The sequence below is a fragment of the Haliotis asinina genome, chromosome 5 (assembly GCF_037392515.1).
Source record: "Haliotis asinina isolate JCU_RB_2024 chromosome 5, JCU_Hal_asi_v2, whole genome shotgun sequence".
Lineage (NCBI taxonomy): Eukaryota > Metazoa > Mollusca > Gastropoda > Lepetellida > Haliotidae > Haliotis > Haliotis asinina.
This window is the reverse complement of record NC_090284.1, coordinates 9,333,893-9,348,030: the sequence shown is the minus strand read 5'-3', so window position 1 is coordinate 9,348,030 and position 14,138 is coordinate 9,333,893. Positions and strand designations below refer to the sequence as shown.

Below are 14,138 nucleotides of genomic sequence, written 5' to 3'. Positions count from 1 at the left end.
TTGAGTCATGTATGATGCATGTGTAAATGATTGCAATTTATGATGTCTTATATATGCAGATGAAAGTACCAACAGCTTTTGAGTAATATGATCGCTGTCTCTTTGTGTAATAACATTTCAAGAATGAGAAAGTTAATTTAAGCTACAGAAAGGCAGTATTTCAGCCATATTGTGACTTGAAAAGGTTATGTTCAGTTTTACGTAAACAAGGGACCGTGAAATAAGCAGATGATCAAAGTACGTAAGTCATAAAATGTGACTGTTCAGAACAATACCACGCGTGAAGGTCCAGGTTTAAGGGTGAAAATGCCCGTCCATGGACGATAATGCACGAGAAAGAGTTGTACATGATGTTATTTAGATCGGCAAGATCACCTGATAATAATCCCACTGAAGATACTTGAGACATTATAGGAAGTCATGTTTACGGTCTCAGTGTTCACAACCATTCTCTTGCTAACTTTGAACAGGCTTGACAGAGAATGGCAGAGCAGAAGAAGTCAATGCAAAGACGTGTAGAAGCTTGCATTCGTGCTCATGATGTCATCTACGTTACTGAACACTGCTTCGCTGTCCAAAACTGACTTAAACTTTAATGTTAATATTTTGCTGCATCAATGCAGTACTTCTGCACGACTGTTTCGCGGGTACATGCTTCTGATGATATGTAAGCCTATAATTGCTCAATACCATTTCATTTCATATTTTCAATCGTGTGTGGATGTGTGTTACGTTTCTACTGCATCGTTCAACGATTTGCAAATTCAGTAAATGAAAATGTAATGAGACTTTAGTCTGCAGCGAAAAAAATCACTCTAAACAAAAAACTAAACTAAATAAAGTGAAATTAAGGTTGTTAGTCTTTATAATTTTATCTTGCCTATTGAAGATTTACATCGCAGATACTTTTTCAACTTAGGATAAGAGTTGATTAACATAGGATCATAGATTCAAATCGCTATTATTGACTTGTATTACAAGGGGGTAAGCGCAGTTGTTGGAACAGTGAACAAAGTGAACGTGCAGTACATGGAGCGATTGAACTTGTTCCGACTTGTTCTCGATGCGCCATTTAATGTGCATACCCCCTTGTAATACAAATACATAAAGTGATTTGAAACTATGGTCGTTTGTTTAACAACTTTTATCATAAGCTGAATAAAATTCTGAGATTTAAATGTTCAGTTGGCAAGGTAAAATTATGAGGAATCGTAATCTTAATTTCACTTTATTCCATTTACTACAGACTATAAAGTTTGTGTTGCTTAACATTTTGAAAGCAGTATATATTTAGTATTCCTATTCAAATTCGTGTCACGATGTAGCTGAGATATAGTCGATGTGACGTCAAAAGTTTAACTCATTCACACATACTTGAGTTCATATCAGCGAGTAAATAAATGCTTAGATTCGCCAGTGTACAATTGTCCTGCACTGTCACGTGACATTCAGTCAGTCAAGCATTTGATACACAATCGATGTGTAAACGACAGCTGACGCGAACAGTCACCAACAAGCAATAGATCACCACAATGTCTGACATCAACAAGTACGACTACGTCCGCTTCTCTGTGGCTGATATACATGGAAGATCAAGAGGAAGAGCTGTTCCTGCACGATATGTTAACGGGCACCTGAGGACGGGGGTCACTTTTTTTGCATGGCAGTAATGGTTATTTTAACAAAATGCTGGTATCATTGACCATATGCTGATTAAATGGCTATCAAGAAGTATGAAACTGGTGTGAAGGTCAACTCATTATAAGTGATCTAACACTGGAACGTAAATGCTATTGAGTTTTATCACTTGTCTACTGATTTTGGACACATGACATTTTACACACATCATGAATGCATCTCATTAAAATTAGGTATCCAGTCCACTGCGATACCTGTCAGGCCGGACACCTAGTGACACTACTATAGAAGTTCACGCCTTGCCAACTCTTGGCGAACTTTTGAAATTTTGTGAATGTTCTTTCCAGCTTTCCAGTAATTTCTCTGCCACCGCTTTACTGATATGTAAAGATGTCTCATATAGAAAAGGAACACAAATATATCTTGGATGATGCGTCACTTTGGGATTGGATGCCAGATATTGGGACATTCAGAAGCGACAGTGTGCTTACAATATGCAAAATAGTTCAATGGGTCGGCTAAATTCAGCTACATTCCAAATTGCACCTTTCGTTCGTCATCGTTTGTCAGTTTGCCACCATACCTGTCATCCTTAAATGTCGTTACAAAGTCATTCTTACTTTCACTGTAATAAAATAAGGAACACGCGTGGTGGTTGCTCCAACAGTTCCACATCCGTCTGTTAGTCAGGGGTTCAGATTACAAACTTGCCTGTTGCAGGTGCTTTATCACTGGCTTTCTAAGACATCACTTCGTCAACCTTGGTCAAAGAAGGCGAAAGGCCAAAAGTCCGTGCGCATCCTGATCTCAGTACATTGTACAGCGTGTCCTGGTCTGGGAAAAATAATGGTGGTCGACGTCATCTGCGAGAGCTATTGGTTAAAGGATGGATCGGAACAGCTAGCAATCCTCGTTACGTTGCTCGACAGCAGCTAGAACTGTTGGCCAATACTGGATTTAGTCTCCTTTCTTTATTCGAACTTGAGTTCACACTACCAAAGGGTGACAAACCATTATATGTGCAAAAAGACTATATAAGTCAAAGGTTTATCAACGAACACCGTGATTTCCTCTTTGTATTGATAAGCACATGTATCCACCCGGTATTGATATCCATTCTTTTCATTCTGAGTATGCAGGAAGTTCTATTGAAATGGTATTGAGGGGGCGCTGCTTGCTTTAAAGTCAAGACTTCGAAAACTGGTACATACCTGGAAAATCGCATCCCGAGTTTAATTAGCAACCCCTACACCATTCTGGCAGCCACCATTGCTGCAGGTCTGGATGGGTTTGACCAGAAAATGGAATGTCCTCCCGTGGCCAACGACCCTCTGACGCCCACCCAAGCACTTTGTCAGAGGCTTTAAATGAACTTCAGAAAGATATGGACACGGTAAACAGGCTGGGGAAAGAATTTATTGATTGGTTTGTGTGTATTATGCTGACAGATAATGAATCTCATGTGTAATGTAGATATGACATGTACACGAGTGTTATTGCTGAAAATCGAATCGTCTTTGGTGGTGGTTGTGGAAGATTTTGTGACGGACCTTTGGAAGTAAAGGTCAGTAAAAGCATATTTCAGTAATCGATGTTCTCACACTATACAGTGTTGTTAGCGGCACAAGATTTAAACCTGCTCGACTTGTAAATATGTAATTTTCAAATTTGTCTTTAATAAAACAAATGATCATTACAAGACACCTTGATGAAATTTACAAGATCTTTTTCAGGCTTCACTTGTATTGAACTACAAAGTGTAAACCACTGACACGTTAGTCTCTCGTTTATTTAAAACCTGTACAGTTTAATGTAATGCTACTAATTATTACAATATCGCTTAATACGATATATCTGGCTATATCGGTTTGCACATAGGCAAATTAAATCAACAGTGTTCATTGCTCATTAACCTTACTGTCTCGCACCAATGTCAAGCCAATTGTAACCATTACAAATATTCCCGTAAACTTTGTAGGGTAATGTAGTAGTTTTATCCCCCAAAGGTTATGATTTTACACATTATGTGAGGCACGTGTCACGCACTGAAGATTTATGTTAACGAAATTATAATGTTCATAATCTTTTTTCCCATTAAAGGTTAATACAAATGTTTACCAGAACTAATATAGTGATACTTAATGACTAAATGGAAGAAAATATCTATAAACATATATATATATATATAATTTCAATATTATTCGTGATGTTTAGAAAAAATACATATAAATACCTTGGTGTTACTTTTTGAAAAATTCCAAATTCATTGTAAACAAGCGTCAGCAGAATAAACAACGAAAAACGGGGACCACATCAGATTTTCACCAACCCTACTGATGTGAAATATGTAGTCCGAGCAACGTTTAATGATATTTACAGTGTTGGATAAGTCCTCAAACATCACATTGTACAGTATCATAAAGGATGTATATATAAATGTTTAATTTCACTTGACGGCACCACAAGAAAACCTTTGGAGAGTCTCACATATGTTCAGAACTTGTAACCATTATTTTACACACTGAGGATAGGGTGGAAATAATAGATTTACTGAAACAGGGCGTCCAGTTTTGTAAAAGCTTTACTGCTTTAATCCCATTATGTGGAAAAGGATTTACTTTTTATGAATCTAAGATTAGAACTTTTTAGGAAATTGCAATATGCCAATCTGTATATAGTGAACTTGACAGGCCTTGTTCCGGCGCATAGGCTCGGTCACACGTGATTTGTTGTAAACGTGAAAGAGAGTTATTTCCCCTTAGTCTTTGTCGCAGTTATACCACTATGTATTCTATGTTGTTGTAAGATTTCTTTTCCCAAAGTCCTTATTCTTGGTGGATAGGATTTCAACATTGTCAAACTGAATTAAATAACTTTTTATTTTTTTTATAGAATTTTCATGGGAGGTCTGAGAGAGCTGATGTGCTCTCGGTTTTCGAAGAACTAATCAGGCTATATGCTATATCAGTTAGCCTCCTATTACCTTGTTTATCAGTTAGTCTCCTATACCTTTTTATCAGTTAGCCTCATATTACCTTGTTTATCAGTTAGCGTCCTCTACCTTGTTTATCAGTTAGCCTCATATTGCCGTGTTTCCACTGCCTTGTACTTTGTAATCCCCACTGATTCTTGGCTAGTCCACAGCTGGCCTCGTCCCATTATGTAAAACTTTAAATTACATGACATTCTTAATCCAGTTTGTCACAAGATTCTAAGTATCTTCTATCTTCCATGAATACGTCTCAACATTTGTTTGTTGTCACTTTTAGTTTGAAAATTGGCATATGAATCTAAACCGCTTTATGCAATAAAGAAAAAGTTTATATCAATAAAGTCGTATACTTTGTTATTACTCACAACTCCTAGAATGCCCATTAAATAATGAATTTATAAATAGAGATATATAATAATGGTGGTTACCTGCCCCTGAGAAGGTAGACACGGCGACGACATCGCGGGAGAGGAAAATACGCTCTTCTTTCTTAGTCAAGTCTTTGCAGTGCCTTTGTCTTGGGCACAACACGTTAAATGAAGACTGGGGATCGACGTGGACAGTTGGAGATGCAGAATTGGGTGTTTTAAGATGCCCATGGGTCACAGACAAATTGAACATGTTAGCAAGTACATGGCGGAGACAACATGGACCCCAGGCATGGACGTCGCCTACAGGCTGTACGCAGTTGGTGTCACTTTAACTGTCATTATGTTGATGAGTCACAGTATAATGATACATAGTGTGAATCTCAGACATATTTTCTCTCATTTGCTCAGCACAAACAATTTTAATTATTGTCAAGAAATTTCAAACGTGCGCACGTGTGACAGGAGTTGCACGGATTCTACAATGTTTACATTTGAAGCAAGATGGCAGCTTCTGTTGTCGGGTGACATCGAGCCCAACCCGGGACCCGGACCCAGCACAAGGGGGAGGGGATCCCAGCCGGACACCGAGGCGGAGACCAGTATGAGTGAGTCTATGAAAACACTAACTGGCCAATTTGATGCATTGAATAAGACAATAGCGTCCATGAGTGAAATGCTAACGACCCTGAAAAATACAGTGGACCAAAACAGTGCAAAACGAAAATAAAGATCTTAGGAAGATTGTAATGTGTCAGGCAAACACTATCACTGCTTTAGAGGCTAAACTTGATAAAAGTGAAAACTACTCCAGAAGAAATAATTTGATTTTGTTTGGAATGGAAATGGAAGGACGGTATTTTATTAATTTTTGAAGGATACATTGTGTCTACAAAACGGGGACGATATTCTTTTCGACACTGTTCACAGGTTGGGCCCAAAGCGTGAACAGGGGGGAAATCCGCCTATCATGATGAAGTTCGTCTCCAGAGACGACAAACTCAGTGTCCTTACCAAAGCTAAGGCAGAACTGAAAGGTAACACCACTTTCAGAGTATCTGAAGACTTCTCTCCAAAAAACGAGACTCAGAAGAAAACAACTCATACCCCACCTTAAACAAGCCAGGGACCAGGGCAAAACAGCCTATATCAGAGGCGAACTTCTAGTTATAGATGCTGTCAAGTTCATGCCAGATAGTTCCGGGGCTCTAGTCCGATTTGCCGGAGATATACACGGATTACATTCACCAGGTCATGATGACCTAAATCACAGTGCTTTATAGCAGAGTGGCCTTGACCCTGTGACTGATATCGACATTGATATTGACACCCGATCAGAAAGCTCGTGCTCCACGTGCACCCCAGATGCATCACATTCTCTGCAACTAATAAGCTTGTTGTGTTGGAACGTAAACGGCTTGTATAGTAAAGTCATTCATCCAGACTTTTGTAAATTTATCTCTAAATATGACATCATATGTTTGACCGAAACCTGGGCTAAATGTTCTAATGACTTCAGTAACTTAATCGCCTGTCACTGTGCATTTCAATCAGTTCGCCCCAAGGTAAACAACATTGGTCGGTTCAGCGGTGGTGTCGCTATATTTATACGTGACAATATTTCATCCTTTTTCCATCGTGTACACGAGGAGTGGGTAGACGCCGTGTTTCTTGTATCTAGTCGGTGTATAAGGTCAGGCAAAAAGCTCATACTGGGCTGTGTCTACATAACTCCTGAAAAACCCAACAGTAGCGATGGGGTTGAGCGATTGGAAAGTTATGTTGCGGTAATACAAAACGAATTCCCAGACACTGACCTCATTATTTCTGGCGACTTTAATAGCAGAACTGGCACTGAACTAGACTATATCGTTGATGATAGTGTAGACCTTTTACCCTTGGACGAAGACACATACGAGGAATTTGATGCCCCACCTGTGTACCCAAATCGTAAAAACAAAGATCTGGTTGTAAATAACTATAGTAGAGAATTGCTAGACTTATGCAAAACGTTTGGATGGTACCTGTTGAATGGCAGATTCTCAGACGAGGGGGACTATACATATGTTGGCCCCACTGGTTGTAGCACACCAGACTACATTGCAGTGTCAGCATCGTTGTACCGTTATGTGGAGGACTTCAAGAGTGTCTCTCGCACGGAGTCAGATCATCTCCCACTCACAACTATAATCTGATCCCTGTTCGATGTTGGCAGGCCAGCCGATGATAAGTATTTTCTTTGTAGTAATAGATGTAAATTTAAATGGAATAATGGAAAAATCACAATCATATCTTGATAACCTGCAAAATGCTGATATAAGTAATTTGTTCCAGGACTTTATGAACAGTCTACATGTCAACACTGATAAAGCAGTAAACATATTGCTGCGCATTCTGCAAAGCTGTGGGCAAGATATGGAATGTAGACATGCCAAAACCATTGACTCTAATCAACAGTCAGAATGGTTTGATCAACAGTGTCAGACTCTTAAACGTGAAAAGTACAAATTACTTAATATGTTTAGAAAAACAACAACATTTGACAATTTGAATAGATACAAAGACATTAGATCCAAGTTCAAACAGACCTGTAAAACCAAAAAAGATAGCTATAATCGTTCGATTACAAACAAAATACATGATGCAGCTTGTTCTAGAGACTGCTCAGCATTTTGGAGACTTGTGAAAAAATATACCACAAACTGTGCCATGGAAGAACGTGTAACGCCATCAACATGGGCTGCATACTTTAAGGACTTGCTGAACATACCGAAACATAAGTCTCATTAACCTATTCAGACAATGACCTACTTTTCAGATGATCCGAATTTTCTCGTGTGAAAATGTAAATTGACACCACAAACATCTCTGGTTAAACTGAATTCCAATTCCATGTTTCATAAGAAAATGGTATTTACAAATGAATTTCAATTTTAAACTTTAATTGCACCGTCATTCTCTACTTTATGTCGAGGTTGAGGCAGCATACCTTAACTATGGAATCACAGATTGCCCCTGTCTGATGAGGTCGTAAAACGATTTACAATGCATCTGGCTTACTGGTTAATCCTGTTATATGTTGTTTTGCGCTTATTGAGAGTAGTTCTGTAACGAACAATGAGGTTGATGTAATATCAGTTCCGTCAGAGACGGCTAAACTTTTCTAGCGGCAGAGCCTCGTTTTGATATTTCCACAATTTCCAGGTTTCTGTTTATCAGAGTTCGCTGTACGACACAGCACGCCGTACGACGTATTTACTAGGACTAGAAGGAGCTTAGTGTTGCAATATACAACTGTGTAGACTTTTTAAATCACACTGAGTAATATTTATGCATCCAGTTAAATGACATAGTCTAAAAATACTGGGCTGGTTATCGCATTAAGCTGCGCAGTAGGACAGAACCAAGTAAACAGGAAACGAGACTGTTCTGTAATCAATGTTTTGACATGCCCGACGTTGCCAGAAGATGGCAACTTTTCAGAAGATGTCAAATCATACATTGATAAACATGACTCCAATACATGTGTTGACTGTATTAATGACGATGATATTCTATCATGTGACTTTACAGTTCAAGATGTACTAGATGCTATCAGACATCTGAAAGATAACAAATCCCCAGGCGATGATGGTATACCCGCAGAGTTTTTCAAATATTCTGAACATATAATTGTTCCTTACTTAGTATTACTGTTCAACAAAATTCTTTCATCCGGTGTTTGGCCAAATTCCTGGTCAGCTGGTATTATCATCCCACTATATAAGAAAGGTAGTAGATCTGACCCGAATAACTATAGGGGAATTTCTCTTCTAAATGTAATGAGCAAAATTTTTGTTTCGGTTCTAAACAAACGGTTGGAGTATTTCTTGGAACTTCATGAGATAATTGGAGAATATCAGGGTGGATTTAAGACTGACCATTCGACTGTGGACAGTATCTTTATTCTCCAGACAATCATTCAGAAATATTTAACACGCAAAAATGGGAAGATATACGTTGCATTCATAGATTTTCGTAAGGCCTTTGATATGGTGAATAGGTTTAAACTATTGTATGTTCTTTTGCACAATGGGATCCACGGTAAATTTTTCAAGTTGATTGAAAATATGTATACTAATGTCAAGGCCACTGTAATCTGTGAGTACGGTAAGAAATTAACTGAATATTTTGGTAGCGCCTGTGGGGTTCGGCAAGGCTGTGTCCTTAGTCCTGTACTATTCTCTTTATATATCAATGAACTTGTATCGATATTAGAAACCAAGTTTGATGATGGTATATTTATCTCTGAAAATATGTTGAATATCATTGCTCTCTTATTTGCAGATGATCTGGTTCTGATTGCCGATACTGTCGTAAGATTACAGCGTCGCCTTGACGCCTTACATATATATTCACATCAATGGGGCATGGATATTAATACTGATAAAAGTAAAATTATTGTCTTTAAAATGGGTGGCCCATTGTCCAAACATGAAAAATGGTTTTATAATGGTACCCAGATGGAAACTGTCAATATTTATAAGTATTTAGGACTTATGATAACTCCAAAACTGATTTGGACTAGGGCATGTAAAACATTATCCGATCAAGCTAATAAGGCACTGTGGCCGATCAAGTCATTTATAAGACGATACGACATGTCACCCTCAGAAGGATTGTACATCTTTGATAAAAAAAACTTGTACCAATTCTAACATATGGTGCCGAGATATGGGGTTTTAAAAAGAGAGAAAGTATTGAAATTATCCATCGAAAATTTTGCAAATTCTTACTTCAGATTAGTTACAGATCATCTAATGTTGTTGCATATGGGGAATGTGGGAGGACACCCTTAAGCAATGTTTATTATGTCAAATGTATTAAATACTGGCTGAGATTATTAAGAATGCATCCAAGTAGATATCCATATCAATGTTATCAATTCCTATTATCTGTTGAATTCAGGAAACGTGCAACATGGGCTCGTCACGTCAGTGATTTGTTATTTCATTATGGTTTTGGTACTGCTTGGATTTCCCAAGATGTTGGCGATACAAAAATGTTTCTGTATATGTTTACCGAAAGAATTAACAACTGCTCCATGCAAGAGTGGCATCTTTCCCTAGATGCTCCTTCGCTGTCGTTTTACAAATCACATAAATCGCTGCTGACCTGTGAAAAATATCTATCATTGAACATAAGTAATAAATCTAAACGTCTTTTCACGTTATTCAGATCAGGATCTAGTGCACTTGGTATCAAATATACTAGACGAAGTATTGCCTCTTCCAATGACGACATTGTGTTATGTAAACACTGTAAAAGTATCGAAGATGAAATTCATATTGTTTATATTTGTAAACGCTATGAGGATATGCGTCGGCGTTACATTCCAAAAACGGTCCATGGATACTATTATTCCCTCCATAGCATATGTACATCATCAGACATTAATATCATAAATAACTTTGTCAAGTACTAAGAACATGTTTATTCTGCTCCTGTTAGCGTTGTTTCATGAAACTGGTAACCAAAATCACTATTGTACCATCTTGTTCTATGGGTCGTATGGCCTTTATACAAATAAACCCTTCTTCTTCTTATAATGGCGTATTTTCTTACATTCGTGATTGGTGGTCATAAACACATCGGTTGGTTTGCAAAAATACCATTGAAGAAGCTCAATTTCAAATTTAATTAGACAGAAGTCAAATATTTTAACTAATCATTTAAGGTTAAATTCTAGAGCCATTCGTTCTGCTTACCTTGAAATGTAAAATTTGCAATGCGGCGAAAGATCAGAGTTAATGAATTTCTATAGTTATGTAGTATATTGCATACGAACACTATTACACTTGGATTCATTCTTCTTCATTAAAACGCTAAAACACATTAAGACACTTCAAAGGTATATACATTACTCTGAAGTTTTAGGTGCTCTCGTATATTCTCACTAAACACCTCATATTAATATTGTTCATGTCCGTGCCGCACATTATTCAATGCGTATCGAATTATTGGAGTGTAGATAGTAGGAAACAAGACAACTTAGCAAATGAAATTGGGTTAGGGGAAGAGAAACATACCTTTAAGTACTTCGCTACCCAGACGTCACAGGTGCCTTATCCTATCCTGACAGCCGGTGCAAGACTCACTGACGTGACCAGGATGCTTTTTCCACTTACACACTGTGCAAGTATTTAGGACAAACAGCCTTTGTCTCTTCAGCATCCTGACCTTGAAACTTCTGCTATTGCACTGAGGATTGCGGTGTTGTTGGCTGTAACCTTCACATCGCTGATTGTGGTGTCGATGTCTTTCCTGGTACGAATGGTGATGTTGGTAAAAGTGCCGGACCTGTAGCCTTCGAGGACTGCATAAATGGGACTTGCTTCTTGCCAATCTCTACTAATACTTGTATCAGAAGGTCTGGATGGGAGATTCTGTTGTGGAGCATTCTTGGTGCTGAAGGACTGACGTTTCCAGCGGGTTGTGGAAATCTTGCATAACAAAATATTCATTAGCGCCTTGGGTTCACGACTTGCTGTATGGTCTCTCCGGATCAACCATGATGAGATCAGGTATGAATTTTATTGTCGAAACAATTTAGAATTTTTAATACGTTGTAGTATAAATCATGAACTGCGAATGTTAGTGTCTGTATCTTCAATGGGGTTAGGTATTGAAGAAAAATTATTGTCCTTCTGAAAGGGTACGTGAGTCTTCTAACTTGCAATGTAAATTCAAACCTACAAATTTTGTAAACGTAGTATTTTTGTTATTCAAGGTTATTGCTAAATTCTCCTACAGCCGCCAGCGGCGGAAGAGATGGTATAAGTCCAAGTAGGGTCCATGTAGGTTGAAAACGCACTGGTGATTTTCCTCAGTTGCTCATGATCATTTATTGCACCGTAACGTCTTAACACTGCACCTGTTTGTCGTACCAGCTTCTCAACTGGTGACTGTTCCAGGTTGTTCACACTGGTGTACAGTCGCATTGGTCACCCAAGATAGCACACTATTTGCATGAAGTCCACCTTTCTTTTGAAAGTAATTTGGCTAGGCAACACTGAACCATCAGTCAACGTATTGGCGGTTAACCCTTTGAAGGAAGGACGTTGTTTTGTAAAAGATCAAAATCGACAAATCACGGCAGAGGGAAATTGGGAAATGCCGATAGGGCAGACGTGATTTACGGAGGTCAAGGAATTACTTTTTCAAAAAAAACCAATTTTGAGGTTTTGATCAAACTTATGAGCAGAACGAAAATGTGCTTCAGATTTAATGTTAATATTTGGTATGCGACTCACAGCCGCATCTCTCTGCAGGTTCGAAACCAGTTAGTAGCACTATGAATTGGAAGTTTTCAGTAATGTGATTTCAATGATTTGATAGCAAGACACAGGTTTATCAATCTTCAAAACAAGTAATGATTCAATGACAAGAGTTATTCCTCAGAAAACCCTCATTTGAGGCGATTCCTGATGAACAAGGTGAAGGTCCCGGGGTAGAATAGGCCTTCAGCAACCCATGCTTGCCATAAAAGGTGACTGTGCTTGTCGTAAGAGGCGACTTACGGGATCGGGTGGTCAGGATCGCTGAATGGTTGACACATGTCATTGGTTCCCAATTGCGCAGATCGATGCTCATGTTGTTGATCACTGGATTGTCTGATCCAGACTCGATTATTTACAGACGGCCGCCATATAGCTGGAACATTGCTCAGTGCGGTGTAAAACTAAACTCTCTCACTCTGAGTGGGAACCATCGAGCCTGACCACCCGATCCCGTTAGTCACCTCTTACGACAAGCATAGTCGCCTTTTATGGCAAGCATGGGTTGCTGAAGGTCTATTCTACCCCGGGACCTTCACGGGTCTCTCTCACTCTGAAACTTTTGAAAGTCAGGGACATAATTTGACGAAGATGAATGTGTGGCGAGAGTTTATTGGCAATGTCAGATTTATTAGTTAATAAATTATCACGATCCTTCAGATGGTGAACAGTAAATTTAGAACCTTTGCTCTTTATTCTTTGAGTCATGTTCCACACCTTTGACACAGGCGTGCGCGAATTGATTTTAGAAACATACATTTCGACAAGACCGACGCTTATTTTGTTTAAAAGCACGTCTAGTCTTGACATTTAAAATTTTAACTTTGTCCAGATTATGTACGGTAAGGTGTCGACGAAAAAACATTGCAGCTTTCTTCCTACACTTCCTGGCCTGTTTACATTCATTGTTGAACCATGGCTTACGGATTTGTGGAACAGCAGAAGACTTGGGTATAGTCAGGTCAGCATTGTCATTCAATAAATCGAAAAACACCTGTATCGGATGTTCGCTGTTCACAAAAACACCGGGTTTTAAGCGATCATTAGACAATGTTTTATATAATGACCAGTCAGCCCTCGCAAAGTTCGACCCGTGAAAGTCCCGGGGTAGAATGGGCCTTCAGCAACCCATGACATACTGCAGGTGGCATACTGCAGGTGACATACTGCAGGATTACAGCATGAGTAGGAACCATGACCAAACTGTCGGCATTTATAACACCGAAGAGGATTGGGGACATACACATCCACCCCGATGTTAAAATAGCCTGATCTAAGTGACTGCGAGAGAGACGGGCGAGCAAAAGTCAACAAATAAGTTTTCGTCAGAATTCTCTATTTTTCATATCATGGAACGTTTCACAGCTGACACTCCTTGATCTTCTAGCTCTGCTGCAATATCCTCCTCTGACATGTCAGAGAGACAACGAGCTTTATCTCGGATAACACCACACCAGGAGTTTAGTGTCCTGTGCATTGGCAAAAGTGTTATCTGACAGCAGATTGAGAGATTCCTGTCTCCGTGCACACTCCTCAAGAAGCGAGCCACTACGGAGACGAGTAACCGTTTTTACCTCTCCACAAATGCCGGTGATAGCCTTTGAAATGGCGAACGGATTGAAGTTGTTTGGAAGAAGGTCTGCAGCTTCAATTACCAAAAATCTAGCCCAGGAGTCACTGCTGGAAGACATACTACTAGTTCAGGGATCTAAATCCTCTAGACGTCTCTTTTTTCATTTCTAGATGAACCATTGAGTCGAAGTGCCATGATAGAAGGAAGATGCCCCTGCTCACCACCCACCATGGAGCGTCAACAAGGACAGT

General features: G+C 39.0%; 1 pseudogene; it reads left to right on the top strand.

The window, feature by feature from the left end:
• Positions 1-1,532: 1,532 nt before the first annotated feature.
• Positions 1,533-2,821, top strand: LOC137283359 (lengsin-like; annotated as a pseudogene).
• The last annotated feature ends 11,317 nt before the right edge of the window (positions 2,822-14,138 follow it).